Source organism: Macaca fascicularis, chromosome X (assembly GCF_037993035.2).
Source record: "Macaca fascicularis isolate 582-1 chromosome X, T2T-MFA8v1.1".
Taxonomy (NCBI): Eukaryota; Metazoa; Chordata; class Mammalia; order Primates; family Cercopithecidae; genus Macaca; species Macaca fascicularis.
The window spans coordinates 135,591,310-135,615,138 of record NC_088395.1 but is presented as its reverse complement, the minus strand read 5'-3'; the positions used below and the strand labels follow the sequence as shown (position 1 = coordinate 135,615,138).

The following is a 23,829-nucleotide window of genomic DNA, read 5'->3' as shown; positions in this document are numbered from 1 at the left end:
CTCTGTTACAGTCTTTCTCTGTATTTCTAAGCGTTTCTGGTTCTGATTCTGTATCTCTGCTTTTTTCAAAACCAGTCTTTGCCTTTCTGAAAACTGCCATTGGCAGTTTTAAGATTTACTGAGAGGTTATTATTTATTGAGCAGTTACTATGTGCCAGGAAGCATGCTTAGAGTCTTTCCACTTACCTCCCTTAGTTGTAATAACTGAGCTACTTCTGTCAACATTCCTAATGGAGTACTTGCAAAATAGTAAGATAAATTTTGTTCTTTTTGTCCTCCATAATTGTGTTAGATCTATATTAGTATGTTGGGTCATGGAGCATCAGTAACTTGGAGATAACTTTTCTACCCCAGTTATTCTTTTCTTTATTGCCTATAGCCTGATTTCTTTGGGTCTGGATGTATTTCTGTTTGGCCTAGGGAGACAGAATTATTTGTGGTCCACAGTGCTCAGCAAAGAGCACTTAATATAATGATAAAATGAAGCAAATATTGATTGCCTTAAATTCAAATTGCACCTTTCCTCTGAAATCTTAGGAGTCTGCATAGGGACTATCAAAGTTGAAAGAGTGAACCCAGGAGGTGGGCATTAGTGGAAAGAGGTCTAGATTATCAGGCATGGTGATCACCTGTTAGATGCACAATCTCAGGTCCCACTCCAGACCTACTTAATGAGAACATGCATTTTAAAAAGATTCCCAAGTGACTCATAGGCATATTAAAGTTGAGAAGCTCTGGTCTATTATGCATCTTTCATGTTATTTTAGCTGTCCCATTTGTGGCCAACTATTTACTCGTTTTGTGACATGGCTCTTGGGGTTAGGATTCCAACTATAACCTGGATTGGGAACTCAGGAAGGACCAGAATAAAGGCTCAGTCTAGGGCTGTAAAATAGAGAACAATAAAAAATGGCCTTGGAATAGTTGGCATTAGCTTCCTGAAAACAATTTAATTTTTTCTTTAGTTTATCTTTCAATTCACCCCAACTGTTCTCCCTGCTCACCTGTGGAACCATGATTTCAAATAATTCCATCCCATACATACCTCTTTGTTTTTAGGTCAGTTTAAATTATTTTCTCATTTTACAAGTCCCCTCACCCTTAGTCCAAATGTGTTACTGCGAACACACGCAGGCCCACCATTGTCAGAGCAGATACTTTTGGATTAAGCCAGTGATCAAAAACTGGACTTACCCAAATCTGATGCAAAACAAAATGTTCCCAGGCAGGCCAGCCCTTACCACATCATTCCCAGTTCCTTACACTCCTCCCCTATGAAAAATTCTGTTTCCCTGTTTCTGGTGTGCAGCCTAGCTTATCACTTTTCACATCTGGGGCAGAATGATTTTAAGTCATTTTAGACAAAAATCGAAGCGCAATTTATCTTCATTCCTAATTGTGCCAGTTAGCCTCAGGAAAAGCCAGGTCCTTCATGAAAACTGTTATCAAGCCTTACAGTGGACTTGATAAGTTGAATCTAGAACATCCTACCTGCTTAGCTGAGTGTTTGGGTTAGTGTTGCATGGGCATCTTTCTGGAGCAGATTTTTATTCAGTGTTAAGTGATCTAAAACATTTTTTAATAGCAAAGATGGCTGTGTTGTGGAATATAATACTCGCATGAAGTTTTAAGATAGAACACAAGACTTCAAGTAAGTTTCAGCTCGTGTCAGTTTTCAAGCAGAAACTTCTTTGAAGTTGATCATTAAAAAGTCAGGAAACAACAGGTGCTTGAGAGGATGTGGAGAAATAGGAACACTTTTGCACTGTTTTGGGGACTGTAAACTAGTTCAACCATTGTGGAAGGCAGTGTGGCGATTCCTCAAGGATCTAGAACTAGAAATACCACTTGACCCAGCCATGCTATTACTAGGTATATACCCAAAGGATTATAAATCTTGCTGCTATAAAGACACATGCACACATATGTTTATTGCAGCACTATTCACAATAGCAAAGATTTGGAACCAACCCAAATGTCCATCAATGACAGACTGGATTAAGAAAATGTGGCACATATACACTGTGGAATACTATGCAGCCATAAAAAAGGATGGGTTCATGTCCTTTGTAGGGACATGGATGAAGCTGGAAACCATCATTCTGAGCAAAGTATTGCAAGGACAGGAAACCAAACACTGCATGTTCTCACTCATAGGTGGGAATTGAACAATGAGAACACTTGGACACAGGGTGGGGAATATCACACACTGGGGCCTGTTGTGAGGTGGGGGGAGGGGGGAGGTATAGCATTAGGAGATATACCTAATGTAAATGACGAGTTAATGGGTGCAGCACACCAACATGTCACGTGTATACATATGTAACAAACCTGCATGTTGTGCACATGTACCCTAGAACTTAAAAATATAATAAAAAAATGAAAAAAAAATTTTCAGAACCATTCATTAATTCAACAAACATTTATTGAGCACCTACTACATACCAGAATTTTGAAATCAGTATTGCTTTTGGGGATTTATTTTTGTAGTCTGGATTTCGATTTGAGTTTGAATTCTAGGTTTGCAGCATATCTAGCTGTGGGAGAATGAGCAAGTCCTTTAACATCTGTATCTCAGTTTTTCTGCCTATGAAATGGGAATAATAATTGCACCTATCTAATATGTTGCTGTAAAATTTAATAATATAATCACACAAAACGCTTAGAAAAAAAAGTTTCTGCTTGCAAAGGGCACTTCAAATGAGGTCTCCCATATCCCTTTACGGATACGTATCTACTCTCCTCTGCCATTAGGAGTAGTTAGGTGGGCCAGTTTGAGAACTCTGTGTGCCAAGAATTATGCTAGATGATGAGGATACAGGGATGACTAAAACAGGCCCTGATCTCCAGGATCTTATAATGAGGGACAGAAAACATTCCCAAGTAGACACTGAGTTCCTGGAGGACAGGGAACCATCCCCTAATTGTCATTGAGTAAATTAAACCCACAGCTTTCTCTTCCTATAATGATCAGTTAACAAACATTGCCTGAGCTCCTTGCCCTGTGAGCAAGGCTGTGCTGGATACTGGTAATACAGCAATAAATCAGTCACATGCCCATCCCTCAGGTGGACCTTCTGGTAGGGGAAAAATCAATGGAGCAGACACTCACTAGACCTGAGGGCACTGCACTCAGCTGAGAAGCGCTAGAAGCAAAGGATTGCAGAGGAAGTGAGTTCCAAATGGGGTGACATTTAAGACAGAATCACCCTGCTTTGGGAAATATATCACTTCAACAACAACAAAAAGCACTGTTACCAACTATGAAATGAAAGGAGATGCCCTTTTGTTTTGTTTCACTGAAGTGAGTTTTTTTATTATACTTTTATATGTAAAAAAATTTCTTCATGGAACCTGTGACAAAACCAGAACAAATAGCCCCAGACTAAATTTAAATTCATTGGGATGGCAGTGGCTCCCAGGGTTTCTATGTTCTGTGTGTTTAATTTTTTTTTTGATTGTCATAAAAAATACATAACATAAAATTTGTCATCTTAACCAAAGAGAGTGGTAGGAAACTGATTTTGTGATGCATATCCAAACACACACCTGGAAGATATTAATGTATTGAGACTGAAGGAGCCCGAGAGAGCAATTTTTTTGTAGGAAAAATTGGTGTTCTATGCAACTTCTTATACTACTAAAATGGAGAAAGAGAGAAGGCGCTATCATTCACCTTAAGCCAAGTATGAAAGGGTGCTTTAATAAAACCGCTAAGAGAGCTTGGCATGTGAACCTGGAGTTTGTGGGGGATGCATACATTCTGGTAAGAGAAACGGGTTGTGTTGATCTAGAGTGGAAGATTAGAGAGAGGAAAAGCTACATATGGAGTAAATTCCTTCTCACTGACAAGAGGGCAAGAATGTGTATTGTCTGTGACCAAATTTGAAACACGTGTGAAGGTGACTGCTTGGCGCCATTTTGAATTTTGCCCAAGCATAATTGAACTTACTGGGCTCATGGTAGGTCCCAGTGTAGAGTCTGTGGGCTGGACTAGTCCAATGCCCAGGAACTGAGGGTAGAAACTGTAAGTTGACAGCCAGAGAAAATGCATCATGCAAAAACAAGTTGAAAGGCCTCAGCAGTTATCTCTGAGGAACCTGTGTATTTCCCCATGAGATGAAGAATTCATCACATCCATAATGCACCAAGATCAGCTATCATGTTTTACCAGTCGTGATGGTTAATTTTATGTGTCAATTTGACTGGGCCCATACATTTGGGCATACATTATTCTAGGTGTGTCTGTGAGAGTGTTTTGGATGAGATTAATATTGGAATCCCTAGATGGAATAAAACAGATGGCCTTCCCTAATGTGGGTGAGTCCCATCCAATCAGTTGAACACCTGAATAAAATAAAAATACTAACCCTCCTGTGAGTAAGAGGGAATTCGTCCTGCCTGATTGCCTTTAAATGGGGACATTAATTTTTTCCTATCTTCAGACTTGAACTGAAACATCAACTTTTCCTTGTCTTGGGCCTACTGGCCTTCAGACTGGAAATACATCATCCACTCTCCTGGGTCTTCTGCAGATCTTGAGACTTGTCATCCTCCATGATTAGGTGAGTCAATTCCTTATAACAAGTATATTGGATATATAATATTATATGTACATATTATAATATATATGTAATATATGTACATAATAGAAAAAATATATATCCTACTGGTTTTGTTTCTCCGGAGAACCCTAATACACCAGTCTAGTAAGACTTATCTTGTTCATTCCCTGTTCTTCTTCTCTTGGCTGTAATCTGGGTGAGCCATTGGCAACCTAGTGGAGAGTAAAGCGGGAGGAGGAGAAAAAAATTCCATGTGGGGAAATAGAAAAGAAATGGCTCTGTCTCTCACCATGACTACTAAGAGACATGATCTTATCCACCAGAAGATAGTTCTGGATTAGAAGACAAAATCTCTCAGTTCTGGCTCCAGTTATGTTAGATATTAACTGGGTAATATTTAGCAACGTGACTCAACTTTCCTAGAACCTGTGTTTTCTAATCAGTGAAATAGGGCTTAACAAAACCTGCCTCGCCTGCCTGATGAATTGTTAAAATGATCAAGAGAGCTAAGATACTTGAAAAAAATTAAGGTGCTAAAGCTATACACATATAAGGCATTTATATGATATGATTTCAGAGGAAGAAGAAGGGCCCTTGGCCCTCCTTGAACTTCCCTCATCTATAGGTTAATAACAAAACTTGGATTTTTTTTGAATAGCAGAAAAATGAATATTTATTTAACACCAGCTGTATGAAAGGTTCTGGGCTGGACATTTTAACAGAACAAACTCAGTTAATCTTCACAACATCTCTGTTTTCCTATGAATTATTATCTCCATTTTATAGATGAGTAGCCTGAATCTCAAAGTGATAACTTTCCCAAGATCACACACCTAGCAAGTGATGGAGGTAAGGTAATTCATATCTGTCTGACTCTTAAATTAATCTCCTTAATTGTCAAGTCATTCTTCTCCCTAAAGTTGATACATGCTAAATTATAATTTTCCCTCGGAGGAATACCTGAATCTCAGTCATTCAGTGTCAGACAGCTGAGTATGAATGAGTTTGTCAACTCATTTCAGAGCATGTTTTGACTGGGGTTAAAGAATGGAAGCAGAAGGCACTGGATACCACTCAAGGATGGGATGGCATTAAAAAAGTAAGATATAGTGGAAAGAACAAGGGCATTGTGAATCAGTCAAGACTGGCTTTAGATTCCTGTTCTTTTATACAGCTATGTGATTTTGGGAAAATTATTTAGCTTACTTGAATTAAATGAGAATAAGTTAAAGAATTTTAAGGACTGAGGTGATGTTTGTAAAGTTGAAATCTGATGTTTTGGTATGTCCAGCCCTCTGTGTCCTTTGAGGGACTGTCCCTTCCCTCGTTCCATGTGATCCTAGTGGGGTTGTTAATTATGATGCCCCTCAACCTTGGCTATAGTGATAATCATATAATCTAGAATGGGCCTTTTATAATATCTATCCCTTGGCAACAGTGATTGGTCCAGGGGTTGGCACCAGATCTAAGCATGGCCAATAAGGTGCCTTCTCTGGATTGACTTTTGGATGCTGGGGAGAATATAAGCTGTTTTTCTGTTTGGCTTTCTAAACTGGAAGCATGTAAACCTGAAGGTATGGGCAGTTATCTTCCCTTGCACATGGAAAGAATCTGTCTACAAAATGAACCCAATACACAGAAGGGAGTTGAGGGGAGAGAAGTATGCTCTTGAATCCTCCTGTATCTAAAGCAGGTTACCTGTTGCACTTTCCAATTTATGAGTCCCTAACCCCACTTTTGTTTTTGCGTAAATAGTTTGAGTTGGGTTTCTCTCAAGTGCTTTTGAAATAATTCTGACTTTTACAGTGTTATAGTATATATAAAATTCATATACATAAAAATAAAAATGCTTATAGCATGACTAGTACTGAATAAATGATAATACATGTAATATAAGAAATTATTTGAAAAAACATAAATGTGATTTTCCATTTGCGTTTTGGGGTACATTTTTTTCTTAGCTTAAGACATCCATTTACTTCTAAGGAAATCAGATGGAGAATAAGAAATGAAAGAAAACACTTTGGGAGGCTGAGGTGGGCAGATCACTTGAGGTCAGGAGCTTGAGACCAGCCTTGCCAACACAGCGAAATCCCATTTCTACTAAAAATAGAAAAACAAATAGCCAGGTATGGTGGCACATGCCTATAATACAAGCTACTCAAGAGGCTGAGGCATGAGAATCTCTTGAACCTGGGAGGTGGAGGTTGCAGTGAGCTGAGATTGTGCCACTGCACTCCAACTTGGGTGACAGAGCCCAAGTCTGTCTCTAAAAAAAACAACAGCAAAAGAAAACATTAACTTTTAGCTTTTGACATTTAAAATAGAATTCTATACCAGGAAAATATTTTGAAAGCTACACATTATTAGAAGAAGATTTTTCTAAATTCCCAAATCTTCTTTTTTAGCATATCAGAATCCAGGCTTGGAGAGACAAAAGTGTAAGGGGAAAAGCTCTTCCCTCTGAGGTCTGCACTGTGAGAAAAATTCAGAGAGGTAGAAGAGGCCATAACATGTCCCAGTTTCTCCTTTTTACTGTGTAGTGGGTTCTGAGCCAATATGGAATGACTCAGCATACTTAAGTGGGTGGAAAATGTAGCAAGACAGAGAGATCTACTTCTTTGGTTTCCTGTGGTGTAAACAGTAGGTTTAGAGCTACTACACCTGCAATGGGGCCCTTTGTAATGGGGCTAGGGGAAGCTTGCAACATACTGCATGGACCAAGAGCTGAAAGAAGGACATGAGAGATAATTCAGAAGAGTCCCAGCTCAACAGGAGCTATGGGAAGCATTATTTATGCTACATGTGTCAGAGACTCTTGCTTGTAGAGCATAAAAATTTGATGCTGTGATTTTGGTCACAACCTAGGTTGGCTCTCCAGTGAGCTGATAGAATATGCTAGAGGAAGCAAAGAGTAAAACCACTGACACTGTCAGACAGGCACAAAAAAAGTTAAAATTCTATTTTTGAAGGGATTCATGAGTGTACAGAATTAAAGTCAAGATGATCACAGTTGATGGGGTAATACATCAAATTGTCCACAAGTGTTTCTTCTGCATCCCTCTTGAGCATCCTCAGTTTACGGGGTCTGAACTATGGACTTAATTGGAGGCTTAGATGATTTGAGGAGTTCCTTTCCTCCAGTGTCCTATGATCCTATGATATGAAGTATTGGGGAAACCCGCCCCCAGTATTTCAGTGTAGGTTCTTTCTATTTTCCATAAGTGTCGACCAGTTTGAGAAATAAAGAGAAAGAGCACAAAGAGAGGAATTTTACAGCTGGGCCACTGGGGGTGATGTCACATATCGGTAGGACTGTGATGCCCACCTGAGCTGCAAAACCAGCAAGTTTTGTTAAGGGTTTCAAAAGGGGAGGGGGTACAAGAACAGGGAGTAGGTCACAAGATCACATGCTTCGAAGGGCAAAAAGGAGAACAAAGATCACATGGCTTCTGAGGAAACGGGACAAAAGGCAAAACAGAACTTCTGATAAGGGTCTGTGTTCAGCTGTGCATGTGTTGTCTTGATAAACATCTTAAATGACAGAAAACAGGGTTCGAGAGCAGAGAACCAGTCTGACCTAAAATTTACCAGGGTGGGGTTTTCTCCCCACCCTAATAAGCCTGAGGGTACTGCAGGAGACCAGGGCGTATTTCAGTCCTTATCTCAACCACGTAGGACAGACACTCCCAGAGCAGCTGTTTATAGACCTCCCCTGAGGAATGCAATTATTTTCCTAGGGTCTTAATATTAATATTCCTTGCTAGGAAAAGAATTTAGCAAAATCCCTCCTACTTGCACGTCCGTTTATAGGCTCTCTGCAAGAAGAAAAATATGGCTCTTTTTGCCCAACCCCGCAGGCAGTCAGACCTTATGGTTGTCTTCCCTTGTTCCCTAAAATTGCTGTTATTCTGTTCTTTTTCAAGATGCACTGATTTCATATTTTTCAAACACACATGTTTTACAATCAATTTGTACAGTTAACACAATCATCACAGTAGTCCTTAGGTGACGTACATCCTCAGCTTACAAAGATAACAGGATTAAGAGATTAAAGTAAGACAGGCATAAGAAACTATAAGCGTATTATTAGGAAAGTGATAAAAGTCCATGAAATCTTCACAATTCCTCTGCTGTGACTCCAGCTGGTCCCTCCATTCGGGGTCCCTGACTTCCCGCAACAATGAAGTTTCTAAGAAAAAAAAAAAAGAAGTCTTATTTGTAGGATGCTGACTCTTCTGCTTAGAGATGGGTTGCTCTTCATCTAATGGGTCAAAAAAGTCAGAGGCTTCACAGCCAGATGGTTGAGGGGTCTGGTGTCTAGTGGAAGCATGCTGGTTCAAGGTCCTGACGCCCAGACTCTGGGAGTGTACTGAGTCCTATGGGAGGGGTAACATTGTAAACAGAATCTTCTGCTGAGAAGATTCATCTTGCCCTACTTTGTTCCCACTCCATTTTTAGACAGCTGCACAGATTTGAAAGTTATTTCTTTTACTTTCTTTCTTTCTTTTTTTTTTAGTTCTCAACCATGCCAATTGTTCCATCTTTGTTCTCTGGAACCAAGCAGATTAAGTAATTTATTACAAATAATAACACTCCCACATTATGCTGAGTGAAATAAGCCAGATGCAGAAAGACAACCACTACATGATCTTACTTATTATGTGGAATCTTTTTTTAAAAAGTCAAATTCATAGTAACAGAGAGAAGTGTAGTTACCAGTGGAGTTGGGGAAAAGGGGAGATGCCGGTTAAAGAGTACAAACTCACAGTTCTAAGAAGAAGTTCTGGAGACCTAATGTACAGCATAGTGACTATAGATAATAAGGTATTATATACTTGAAATTTGTTAAGGGAGTGGATTTTAAGTGTTCTCATCACACACAAGAAATGGTAACTATGTGAGGTGATAAATATGCTAATTAGTTTGATTGTAGTAATTATTTCATAATGTATATGTATGTCAAAATACGTTGTACATCTTAAATTTATACAAATTTTATTTGCCAATAATACCTCAAAACCTGAAAAAAAGGAAAAATAGCCTTCTGAAGATTTGAAAACAGTACTAATGTTTTCCCACTAACTCTTCTCCTGGCTAACCATGCTTAGGTTTCTCAACTAGTCCTCAAAGGCCAAAACTCCAAGTCCTCTAATCATATCGGTTGCTCCTTTCTGGACACACTACTATTTTTAAGGTTACTTGTTACATATCGTGCTCACAACTGCATACAGATACTTTGGGTGTGGGCTGTCTGGTGCAATGTGATCATCATCTCCCTTGATCTCAACTAGTCTTCTGCTAAGGTAGTTCACAAGGCAAGTACAAACTATTTCTTCCCAAGCCAGTAACAAGTGGCAATGACTTTTTAGTCAACCTTAGGACATTGTAACCCTAGAAGGTGGGGGATGATGATTGGGGTTGAGAGACACACTTAACTTTATTCCATATTTGGCTTTAATGTTTCAGTACACACCTAGTTTTGAAAATAGTTATATTTTCTCATCCTGTGGCGCAAATGGATTTGCATACAAAATCAGAAACTCACAAGCAGATTTTCTATTTGTTCAACATTTGCTCTTGACTTTCTGGGCCAGATTTAATGAAAACCAACTAGAAAATCTATTTAAATCCAATGAACTTTCTTGCTTGGGGATTATTATCCTTATCTAGATTCCCCACAGATGCAAGAAGGTCTATCTATACTTTGTGTTCTGTTTTAGTACTTTTGATAGTGGTTACATTTCCCTTTCACTTGTTCCTACATTTCAGCTGCTACGCAAACTGAAAAGGACCAAAGGTATTCTTAGACAAAGTAAGGAGTGTTATTTACAGCACTTTTGAATCTGGGAGAAAGTGAAGTACAGACAGATTAGTAAACAAAGAACTGTGAATCCTTAGATGGCTCCACCAACTAATCAATTTGAGTCGATTATTGCCTTTAAACTCCCAGTTCTGAATTAGGATGCTTGCTTGCAGTGTGACTTATTTAGTCAGCATTATTTTATGACTCTACAATTTTCTGTCTTTATCTGCAATGATCCAGCCTAAGACTCCCTGAAAATGCCGGGCATTAAGTATATCACAATGGTAATTCTTTTGACTGAAGCCTTATTTGATTCAGTAGAAAATGACTTTGGTGTATTGGATTTACAGTTCATTTAATGAGTGTTGTAGAGGTCAATACATTAGTGTAAACTTGCTTCAGGTAGTAATCTGGTTTCTAATGAGGTTCCCAAGCAGCATCCTACTATGAAAAGTAGGATAGTGCTCAGTGGGCATAGAATATAACTGTCTAGTCAGACATAAGAAATGCGCCAGTTGTATACTACAATAATGCTATGATTGCTTGACTTCTTTAGGACTCAATTTCCATTTCTGTAAGATGAGCAGGTTAGACAAAGGCCCTTGAAGCTCTGAACTGTTTTGTATTTTCTCGGTCATCTTAAGAAATCTCCCATCTTTAGGACATGTGCTTTGTAATGGAGATGGATTTGCATGAGCCATTTGTGCTGTGATATGCACTCCATACCAAAACCATGGCTCCACAAAACCTTGTCTGACAATTGAGTTGTGTTTCTGAATGTCTTACAAGCAAGACAATGACCACTCGTTTTTCTGGACTATTTTCTTTAGGATGTTTATATAGGGAAAAGCTTGGCAATATAGAGATGGTGTCTATGGAACAAAGGGAAGGCATACTTATTGCCTATTATAAATGATTCTATAAGCTCAAGTTCTCTAAGTTCAGGGTGCCTTTCCTGTAATGCAATCCACTTCATGTGCAGATGACATGTGATCCTCTTCACATTGCCCTGTTGGAATTTGCACTCCAAAACCAATGCAAAAATGATGATGTTCTGGCCACTGCTATTGCTGTGAGTGATAAATTTTCTTTCATCTCTAATCTAGGAGTCTTGTATTTTCTACTGGTATCCATGAAACTGTAGTAGGCCAACTTGCTAGTTTGAAAGTAGAGTAAAATCTCACACCCTTCAAGGTTCTTAACAACCCTAGTCCACAGTCACTTCCCTCTTTTCTTACCACTATAGCACCTAGCCTCTGAACAATCCAACTCAAAACACATTAGTCTTTTGTTGAATTGTTTTACATGTTAATTTTATCTCCCAACTAGATCATAAGCATGCAAGAGAGGCACCATGCCAATATTTTTTCTTTCTACCCTGTAGCAGCTGGCACAAGCATGGGTACATAGTATGGGCTCAATATATATTTTTGATTTAGTTTGGTTATATGCATACCAGCTGAGCTAAAATACTCCATGCTTTTTATCATTAAACTTGCCTTGGATGTCTTCTTATAGATGAAAACAATAGACTTACTCTCCTAGAAATAGGAAAGCTCTAATGAGAGAGGAAGAAACTGTTTTTCAGGCTTCTAGAATGCAAAGCATATACATTCCTTAATCTGTTGGACATCATTAAATAAGGGGCCAATTACAAAGCTATTCTGAGTCCCACATTTCCCAAGATATCAGGGCAGTTTGTTGTGCTGGGCTGCTAATAATTATCATGTTTTGGCGGCTGAAGAACTAGAATATAGTCTCTGTTTTTGTAGAAATCAATAGCCCCAGGAGGTTATCTACACCAGCCTACTGCCTACAGCATCAGTGGGAGCTTATTTGGCATTTGATACCAATTCCAGAAGAGGATATGAATCCCCGAGTGCATTTCCCAATGGCACACGCTTGCTTCTTGTTTTCTTGTAAGTATCCTATTGTTAATGGCCCATTATACCAGAAACAAAAATGTCTATATATGCATTTTCATTTGGTCTATCATTGTTTCCAATGGTCTGGATTATTTGATTAGTCTCAATCCAGTTTTCTTTGAGGGAATATGGAGACACAAGGGTTGTCTGTTTTTAGTGCTAAAACATTAAAACTTAGGGCTCTTTCTTATGGCTATAGCCTTGAAGATGCACTCCTTAGCTCCATAACATTTTTCGTGTCCTTTTTTTTTCTTTTCCCTTTCCTTTTCCTTTTTCCTTTTCCCTTTCCTTTTCCCTTTTCCTTTCCTTTCCTTTCCTTTCTTGTTGTCAGGACTGCAACACACTCTCAATTCAGTCTTCCTGAGTGCAACTGATACTATTTTACAGATGTGGCATGGTTATCATTTTCTAACTTTAGCTTTGCTAATCTGGCATTTTCTAACTTTAGTTTTGTTAATTCAGGCTGTTCCTTCTCACTTAAAAATATTTCCTCTTATTTGAATTTGAGTATGCTGCCACCAAGTGGTTGCCAGTTCTTTGATTAACATGGTCTCATAATTCGAACTGCAGGCTGCACTGTTTCTATTGCTGTTGTTGGTGTATGTGTCAGGATTGGGATAGTGAATGCCTATGAATAGTTGAAGGTATCAGGTATTAGAGGGAGTTAGGGTCAATCTTCATGAAACAGCAGGGAGATATTGAAAAATAAAAATGGCCTGTAACTTGAGGAGGGGAGAGGAAGGACAGTATCTGTCCAAAGAATGAGATCAGGAATAGAGGAATTGTGGAGTAGAGGGAACAGGGAAATAATAGGAAAAAGGGAAAATGACCCAGAGTTAAGAGAACTTGATCACTGAAACAATTTTCATCTTTTGTTTCTGTAGTTTTCTATGGTTCTTGTACTTACTGGGGACTACAAATAGCAAGATAGATGTATTATCTTGAGCAGGATTCTGTCCTGTATATCTTTGTATCCCTCACAGTGTCTAGTGTAGTGCTGGGCACATAGTTGGTTCTTAATAAAGGTCTGAATGAATGACCCAAACCTGCAAGAGTTGAGACAATATATAATGGAGGCAAGGGGTGCTGGCTTGAGGCACAGGAGCAGCCCCTAATGAGCAAGGCTTGACAGTGTCTTGCCTCTATCAAGGTGATGCCTTGCACAACTTTAGCTGGCTCCTATGATCAATCTTCCAAATTAGAACCTTCTCCAAATCTTCTCAGGAAGGTACTTACATGCCTCCTCCTTCCTCCTCCACTACCTTCTCCACTCCTTTCTCTTCTCCCTCCTCCTCTCCTTCCTCTGCTCCCTCCTTTTCTTCCTCCTCTTCCTCTTTCTCCCCTTCCAAGGCTCTTGATGTCTTCATACCTCTGAACAAGTCTGGGTGGTTGGAAAAAGATGACCTCTGGAAGCTTTTGATTGGAGGATGAGAGATCTATGGTTCTTTCAATTCATAAGATGTATAGGGCTTTCAAAAAATGCATATGAAAATTGGGGGTTGTTCTATGTAAGATGTTTGCTGAAATTAATACCCTAGACACAGTCTCCAGAAAGGGGTTTACTCCTGCATGGTAACATGCATGCTATGTTATCTTTGGCCTTGGCTAGTATATGTTCACATAACTAGTTTTTCAAGATACACACTCCTGGATCTCAATCTTTACCCAGATATTATAATTCATGAATGTCTGGTGGAAGTGTCCTGTGTGCACTTCCCCTAATGCAGAAATGAAATCCTTGAAGACGATAGTCTTAGTAAGCAAGTATGACCTTAGTCACTTGTTTACTTGCTTTAGTAAGACTTATTTGGCACCATAAACATCCATATATCTAACACAGAATTTCCCAGTCAGGGTTCCACGTGCAGCAGTGTAGCACAGTGGATAAGTGTGAGGGCTTGGGACTACTGACTGCTCAAATTTTACGTCTGTTGTTTGATGTTGGGAAAGTCACTCAATCTCTCTCTGTGCTTCGGTTTACTAACTTGTAAAAAAGGGCAATATAAATTACCTTACATTGATGTTATGAAGGTTAGGTTAAATGACAAAACACTTGTAGTGTGCTTAAACACAGTGCTTAGCATATAATAACTATACAATTATTGGTAGTTATTACATAAATTTCTTCCTAGAACATAAACTTTGGCAAGTGATGGCCCTGGATAGTGTCTCTCTTACTATCATGTCCTTGCCCTCAGCTTCTGAGGCTTATGAAGATTCCCTGGGCACAGAGACTCAGGCTGTCTCCTGGCCCACAGAGTGTGGAACAAGTGGGAGCTTGTAAGCTAAGTAGGATGTCATTTTGAGTCACCACTGCTCTAATTTCTTTAGACATTTCTGAAGAACAATTGGATTCCCTTCAGTTTTAATTTCCCTACCTTCTCAGATAAATTTTCCAAATGTCCACTTCCCATTTCTTCGATCAAAGCCAGAGTTGAAGGAAGCTGGCCTTCAATCTCCAACCAGGCTGAGAGCACCATTTGAGCTCAAGAGCAAATTGTATTGGAAAAGAAGCAGAACCACTGACTGAAATGAATTGTCATTAAATGAGGCTTTAAATGAAACCACAAGGCAGAGCCTTGTCCTAATTGGCAGTAGAGTTAATCGGGTAAGAGGCCAATTCCAGATGTCCCATTGCAGAACTTTTAAAACTCGCTCCCTGCTTCTCTTACTTCTTGCCCAAAACTTGCTCCCTGCTTCTCTTACTTCCTGCCCCTAACTGCCTTTGAAAGATGATGATCATTGGGCAAAGATAGCACTGAGCTATTTAGCATCTTTTAAAAATCTATAATCTATAAATTGAGTGCAGGAATAGAAAATGTCAGAATCATGATACAATTCAAAATGTTTCACGTGAGGGGGCGGAGCAAGATGGCCGAATAGGAACAGCTCCAGTCTCCAACTCCCAGCGCGAGTGACACAGAAGACCGGTGATTTCTGCATTTTCAACTGAGGTACTGGGTTCATCTCACTGGGGAGTGCCGGACGATCGGTGCTGGTCAGCTGCTGCAGCCCGACCAGCGAGAGCTGAAGCAGGGAGAGGCATCGCCTCACCTGGGAAGCGCAAGGGGGAAGGGAATCCCTTTTCCTAGCCAGGGGAACTGAGACCCACAACACCTGGAAAATCGGGTAACTCCCACCCCAATACTGCGCTTTAGGAAACAGGCACACCAGGAGATCATATCCCACACCTGGCCGTGAGGGTCCCACGCCCACGGAGCCTCCCTCATTGCTAGCACAGCAGTCTGTGATCTACCGGCAAGGCAGCAGTGAGGCTGGGGGAGGGGCGCCCGCCATTGCTGAGGCTTAAGTAGGTAAACAAAGCTGCTGGGAAGCTCGAACTGGGTGGAGCTCACAGCAGCTCAAGGAAACCTGCCTGTCTCTGTAGACTCCACCTCTGGGGACAGGGCACAGTAAAAATAACAAAAACAGCAGAAACCTCTGCAGACGCAAACGACTCTGTCTGACAGCTTTGAAGAGAGCAGTGGATCTCCCAACACGGAGGTTGAGATCTGAGAAGGGACAGACTCCCTGCTCAAGTGGGTCCCTGACCCCTGAGTAGCCTAACTGGGAGACATCCCCCACTAGGGGCAGTCTGACACCCCACACCTCACAGGGTGGAGTACACCCCTGAGAGGAAGCTTCCAAAGCAAGAATCAGACAGGTACACTCGCTGTTCAGAAATATTCTATCTTCTGCAGCCTCTGCTTCTGATACCCAGGCAAACAGGGTCTGGAGTGGACGTCAAGCAATCTCCAACAGACCTACAGCTGAGGGTCCTGACTGTTAGAAGGAAAACTATCAAACAGGAAGGACACCTACACCAAAACCCCATCAGTACATCACCATCATCAAAGACCAGAGGCAGATAAAACCACAAAGATGGGGAAAAAGCAGGGCAGAAAAGCTGGAAATTCAAAAAATAAGAGCGCATCTCCCCCGGCAAAGGAGCGCAGCTCATCGCCAGCAAGGGATCAAAGCTGGACGGAGAATGACTGACGAGATGAGAGAAGAAGGCTTCAGTCCATCAAACTTCTCAGAGCTAAAGGAGGAATTATGTACCCATCGCAAAGAAACTAAAAATCTTGAAAAAAAAGTGGAAGAATTGATGGCTAGAGTAATTAATGCAGAGAAGGTCCTAAACGAAATGAAAGAGATGAAAACCATGACACGAGAAATACGTGACAAATGCACAAGCTTCAGTAACCGACTCGATCAACTGGAAGAAAGAGTATCAGCGATTGAGGATCAAATGAATGAAATGAAGCGAGAAGAGAAACCAAAAGAAAAAAGAAGAAAAAGAAATGAACAAAGCCTGCAAGAAGTATGGCATTATGTAAAAAGACCAAATCTACGTCTGACTGGGGTGCCTGAAAGTGAGGGGGAAGATGGAACCAAGTTGGAAAACACTCTTCAGGATATCATCCAGGAGAACTTCCCCAACCTAGTAGGCCAGGCCAACATTCAAATCCAGGAAATACAGAGAACGCCACAAAGATACTCCTCGAGAAGAGCAACTCCAAGACACATAATTGCCAGATTCACCAAAGTTGAAATGAAGGAAAAAATCTGAAGGGCAGCCAGAGAGAAAGGTCGGGTTACCCACAAAGGGAAGCCCATCAGACTAACAGCAGATCTCTCGGCAGAAACTCTACAAGCCAGAAGAGAGTGGGGGCCAATATTCAACATTCTTAAAGAAAAGAATTTTAAACCCAGAATTTCATATCCAGCCAAACTAAGTTTCGTAAGTGAAGGAGAAATAAAATCCTTTACAGATAAGCAAATGCTTAGAGATTTTGTCACCACTAGGCCTGCCTTACAAGAGACCCTGAAGGAAGCACTAAACATGGAAAGGAAAAACCGGTACCAGCCATTGCAAAAACATGCCAAAATGTAAAGACCATCGAGGCTAGGAAGAAACTGCATCAACTAACAAGCAAAATAACCAGTTAATATCATAATGGCAGGATCAAGTTCACACATAACAATATTAACCTTAAATGTAAATGGACGAAATGCTCCAATTAAAAGACATAGACTAGCAAACTGGATAAAGAGTCAAGACCCATCAGTCTGCTGTATTCAGGAGACCCATCTCACACGCAGAGACATACATAGGCTCAAAATAAAGGGATGGAGGAAGATTTACCAAGCAAATGGAGAACAAAAAAAAGCAGGGGTTGCAATACTAGTCTCTGATAAAACAGACTTTAAACCATCAAAGATCAAAAGAGACAAAGAAGGCCATTACATAATGGTAAAGGGATCAATTCAACAGGAAGAGCTAACTATCCTAAATATATATGCACCCAATACAGGAGCATCCAGATTCATAAAGCAAGTCCTTAGAGACTTACAAAGAGGCTTAGACTCCCATACAATAATAATGGGAGACTTCAACACTCCACTGTCAACATTAGACAGATCAACGAGACAGAAAGTTAACAAGGATATCCAGGAATTGAACTCATCTCTGCAGCAAGCAGACCTAATAGACATCTATAGAACTCTCCACCCCAAATCAACAGAATATACATTCTTCTCAGCACCACATCGTACTTACTCCAAAATTGACCACGTAATTGGAAGTAAAGCACTCCTCAGCAAATGTACAAGAACAGAAATTATAACAAACTGTCTCTCAGACCACAGTGCAATCAAACTAGAACTCAGGACTAAGAAACTCAATCAAAACCGCTCAACTACATGGAAACTGAACAACCTGCTCCTGAATGACTACTGGGTACATAACAAAATGAAGGCAGAAATAAAGATGTTCTTTGAAACCAATGAGAACAAAGATACAACATACCAGAATCTCTGGGACACATTTAAAGCAGTGTGTAGAGGGAAATTTATAGCACTAAATGCCCACAAGAGAAAGCAGGAAAGATCTAAAATTGACACTCTAACATCGCAATTAAAAGAACTAGAGAAGCAAGAGCAAACACATTCAAAAGCTAGCAGAAGGCAAGAAATAACTAAGATCAGAGCAGAACTGAAGGAGATAGAGACACAAAAAACCCTCCAAAAAATCAATGAATCCAGGAGTTGGTTTTTTGAAAAGATCAACAAAATTGACAGACCACTAGCAAGACTAATAAAGAAGAAAAGAGAGAGGAATCAAATTGACGCAATTAAAAATGATAAAGGGGATATCACCACCGACCCCACAGAAATGCAAACTACCATCAGAGAATACTATAAACACTTCTACGCAAATAAACTGGAAAATCTAGAAGAAATGGATAATTTCCTGGACACTTACACTCTTCCAGGACTAAACCAGGAAGAAGTTGAATCCCTGAATAGACCAATAGCAGGCTCTGAAATTGAGGCAACAATTAATAGCCTACCAACCAAAAAAAGTCCAGGACCAGATGGATTCACAGCTGAATTCTACCAGAGGTACAAGGAGGAGTTGGTACCATTCCTTCTGAAACTATTCCAATCAATAGAAAAAGAGGGAATCCTCCCTAACTCATTTTATGAGGCCAACATCATCCTGATACCAAAGCCTGGCAGAGACACAACAAAAAAAGAGAATTTTAGACCAATATCCCTGATGAACATCGATGCAAAAATCCTCAATAAAATACTGGCAAACCGGATTCAGCAACACATCAAAAAGCTTATCCACCATGATCAAGTGGGCTTCATCCCTGGGATGCAAGGCTGGTTCAACATTCGCAAATCAATAAACATAATCCAGCATATAAACAGAACCAAAGACAAGAACCACATGATTATCTCAATAGATGCAGAAAAGGCTTTTGACAAAATTCAACAGCCCTTCATGCTAAAAACGCTCAATAAATTCGGTATTGATGGAACGTACCTCAAAATAATAAGAGCTATTTATGACAAATCCACAGCCAATATCATACTGAATGGGCAAAAACTGGAAAAATTCCCTTTGAAAACTGGCACAAGACAGGGATGCCCTCTCTCACCACTCCTATTCAACATAGTGTTGGAAGTTCTGGCTAGGGCAATCAGGCAAGAGAAAGAAATCAAGGGTATTCAGTTAGGAAAAGAAGAAGTCAAATTGTCCCTGTTTGCAGATGACATGATTGTATATTTAGAAAACCCCATTGTCTCAGCCCAAAATCTCCTTAAGCTGATAAGCAACTTCAGCAAAGTCTCAGGATACAAAATTAATGTGCAAAAATCACAAGCATTCTTATACACCAGTAACAGACAAACAGAGAGCCAAATCAGGAATGAACTTCCATTCACAATTGCTTCAAAGAGAATAAAATACCTAGGAATCCAACTTACAAGGGATGTAAAGGATCTCTTCAAGGAGAACTACAAACCACTGCTCAGTGAAATAAAAGAGGACACAAACAAATGGAAGAACATACCATGCTCATGGATAGGAAGAATCAATATCGTGAAAATGGCCATACTGCCCAAGGTAATTTATAGATTCAATGCCATCCCCATCAAGCTACCAATGAGTTTCTTCACAGAATTGGAAAAAACTGCTTTAAAGTTCATATGGAACCAAAAAAGAGCCCGCATCTCCAAGACAATCCTAAGTCAAAAGAACAAAGCTGGAGGCATCACGCTACCTGACTTCAAACTATACTACAAGGCTACAGTAACCAAAACAGCATGGTACTGCTACCAAAACAGAGATATAGACCAATGGAACAGAACAGAGTCCTCAGAAATAATACCACACATCTACAGCCATCTGATCTTTGACAAACCTGAGAGAAACAAGAAATGGGGAAAGGATTCCCTATTTAATAAATGGTGCTGGGAAAATTGGCTAGCCATAAGTAGAAAGCTAAAACTGGATCCTTTCCTTACTCCTTATACGAAAATTAATTCAAGATGGATTAGAGACTTAAATGTTAGACCTAATACCATAAAAATCCTAGAGGAAAACCTAGGTAGTACCATTCAGGACATAGGCATGGGCAAAGACTTCATGTCTAAAACACCAAAAGCAACGGCAGCAAAAGCCAAAATTGACAAATGGGATCTCATTAAACTAAAGAGCTTCTGCACAGCAAAAGAAACTACCATCAGAGTGAACAGGCAACCTACAGAATGGGAGAAAATTTTTGCAATCTACTCATCTGACAAAGGGCTAATATCCAGAACCTACAAAGAACTCAAACAAATTGACAAGAAAAAAACAAACAACCCCATCAAAAAGTGGGCAAAGGATATGAACAGACATTTCTCAAAAGAAGACATTCATACAGCCAACAGACACATGAAAAAATGCTCATCATCACTGGCCATCAGAGAAATGCAAATCAAAAGCACAATGAGATACCATCTCACACCAGTTAGAATGGTGATCATTAAAAAGTCAGGAAACAACAGGTGCTGGAGAGGATGTGGAGAAATAGGAACACTTTTACACTGTTGGTGGGATTGTAAACTAGTTCAACCATTATGGAAAACAGTATGGCGATTCCTCAAGGATCTAGAACTAGATGTACCATATGACCCAGCCATCCCATTACTGGGTATATACCCAAAGGATTATAAATTATGCTGCTATAAAGACACGTGCACACGTATGTTTATTGCGGCACTATTCACAATAGCAAAGACTTGGAATCAACCCAAATGTCCATCAGTGACAGATTGGATTAAGAAAATGTGGCACAGATACACCATGGAATACTATGCAGCCATCAAAAAGGATGAGTTTGTGTCCTTTGTAGGGACATGGATGCAGCTGGAAACCATCATTCTTAGCAAACTATCACAAGAACAGAAAACCAAACACTGCATGTTCTCACTCATAGGTGGGAACTGAACAATGAGATCACTTGGACTTGGGAAGGGGAACATCACACACCGGGGCCCATCATGGGGAGGGGGGAGGGGGGGAGGGATTGCACTGGGAGTTATACCTGATGTAAATGACGAGTTGATGGGTGCTGACGAGTTGATGGGTGCAGCACAGCAACATGGCACAACTATACATATGTAACAAACCTGCACGTTATGCACATGTACCCTAGAACTTAAAGTATAATAATAATAATAAATTAAAAAAATATGTTTCACGTGGTAGGATGGATAATGGTATCCCAAATATGTACATGTTCTAATCCGTGGACTGTGAATATGTTACTTTACATGCAAAATAAACTTTGCCTATGCAAATAAGGTAAGAATCTTGATACAGAAGGATTATCCCAGATTATCCAGGTAGGCTCGATGTAATCACAAGGGTCCTAATGAGAGAGATGAGGAAAGAGTCAGAGGCAGAGGAGCAGATATGATGACAGAAGCAGAGATTAGAGTGATGATGTGGAAGGTGGAGGAAGGGGCCAAAAGCCAAGGAATACAGGCAGCCACTGGAAGCTGAAAGAGACAAGTAAATGGATTTTCCCTTCTGAGCCTCTAGAAGGAACTAGCCCTGCCTGCACCACAACTTTAACCCAGTGAGACCCATTTCAGTCTACTGACCTCCAGAACCATAAGAGAATACATTTGTGTTGTTTTAAGCCAACTCTCTCCCAAATACTCCCAGATATGCTGTAGAGCCAGAAATGTCCCAAATTAGAAGTATTGCTTTGGATGATATCAATGAAGGACACAATTGTTTTTAACAATTGTGGAAGCTTTTTAAGCTTCCACTGAAATGCAAAGGGAAATGTGTTAGGCAACATTCAGCCTGTTATGCCTTTTTCTGACTGGCTAGCAGAGAGCACGGAAGAGGACCCAAGATGCAGGGATTTCTGGGTCTTGGGGCATGAAATTGATGGGTGGGATCTGTGTGGCTGCATCCAGCAAGTGATGCCTGGGATGAGAGGATGCCACAAGGGAGAGAGCCTGAAAACAAAATCCCATTTATCACACTTCTTGAGTTTTCATCCAGTGAAAAACTCAGTGCTTCGGATGTGAGCATCACCTATGTCACTAATCCAGCTTCAAGCCTGTTCCATAAAGCTCCTGGTGAGCTTAAAGAAAGAACTTTTTGCACTTGTCTAGGCTTACAAACTCTCTGACTTGAGACTGACTTCTCTTTGGTCTACCCTTGTAGTATTTGGTCTCCTTTTGGTATTCCAATATCCACCAACTTCTACTGTCTATTTTGGACTCCTGGTCTCCTCTAACTTCAGCTCTTTGGACTGCCTGCCAGGCACATTTCTCTTCTTTCTTACAGCCTTGAGTTTCCTCCTTCCAAGAATTCTTTGCCCTAATCTGTAAACCATTGCCACCCAGCCCCTGGCACCAAAGCCACCATTAGACCCTGATTAGGAGACCTCTCAGATTCTTTATGAGATGACCCTGAGAGACAATTATCCTCCACACTGCACACTTTCCAGGGTATTTTGGCCTTTATAATAAGAAAGAGCAGATTTACAGATGAAGGATCTTCAATCCCGAAACCTGCTCTCTGTGTCTGCAATGAATATACTCCATCACTTGCTTTTCCATACCTCTGATCTCACTCCCAGAGCACTGCAACAAAAGTCCAGAAAAGTGAGGGTCTTTGAACCCATTAGCAGCTCCACAAGCCCCATATCCACTTGTAGTTTGATGAAAATGAGAAGCATGGATCTGATCAGTTGGGCCTTTATAGATGCATGTCAGATCTACATGAGTAATATGATCTTCGAGCAACCCAGAAAGGAGAGATTTTCTGTTTCTTAAGTCCCTTGCCTCAGAGTCAATACAGTCAATACAGTCAATACCATCCAGGAAAGGATCTGTAGCCTAGGATATATAACAGATTCACTTATTATGATATCAGGATGCCTGAGGCAAATCCATCCAAATGTGAGTGCTGGCTTCTTAGGAACTGGACAAGTGAGCTCAGGTACTGTAAAGGAGCACCTATGACTTGTTTACCAGGTCTAAGTTGCACAATCACAAGAGCCTAAGAATGTCAAATAATCCACATCAAATTCTCAAATAGCAAGACATGATATGTTCTCAATTCCCAGGCCATGTTTGTTATTAAATGATGTTCTAGCCCTTTGACAATACCTGCTATTAGAACCAGGGCTTGGGTGGTGGTGGAACAGGCCACAGTGGAATAGACAAGACCTGGGAATTCAGGAAGTTTTCCTTGGTCAGGAGAAGCCTGTGGCTGGGACAAGTATGATGTGGTTTGGATGTTTGTCACCTCGAAATCTCATTTTGAAATGTAATTTCCAGTGTTGGAGGTGGGGCCTGATGGGAGGTGATTGAATCATGGGGGAAGCTCCCTCATGAACAGCTTAGCACCATCCACTTGGTGATAAGTGAGTTCTTGCTCAGTTAGTTTGCATGAGATCTGATTGTTTAAAAGAGTCTGGGACTTCCCCCCTCTCTCTCTTTCTCCTGCTCTCACCATGTGACATACCTTGCCTGCTCCTGCTTTACTTTCCACCATGATTGTAAGCTTCCTGAGGCCCTCACCAGAAGCCAAGCAGATGTTGATGCCATGCTTGTACAGCCCACAGAACTGTGAGCCAATTAAACTTCTTTTTTTTTTATAAATTACCCAGTCTCAGGTATTCCTTTATAGTAACATAAAAATGGACTAACACAAAGATTTAATTCC

At 40.3% G+C, this 23,829-nt stretch overlaps 1 long non-coding RNA gene across 7 annotated transcripts in view; it reads left to right on the top strand.

Moving 5' to 3' along the window:
* Positions 1 to 23,829, top strand: part of LOC107128559 (uncharacterized) — a 294,024-nt gene that overhangs the window by 96,127 nt on the left and 174,068 nt on the right. Inside the window, exons 4-5 of one of the 7 annotated variants that reach the window (XR_010584330.2) lie at positions 4,446 to 4,565; positions 12,144 to 12,290. The exons of 3 other annotated variants lie outside the window; for them this stretch is intronic. This is a non-coding gene — a long non-coding RNA (uncharacterized lncRNA). Of the gene's footprint in view, positions 1 to 4,445; positions 4,566 to 5,351; positions 8,846 to 12,143; positions 12,291 to 23,829 lie in introns of those variants that run through there. 3 more of the 7 variants (XR_012429855.1, XR_010584331.2, XR_012429856.1) reach the window with 3 other exon arrangements.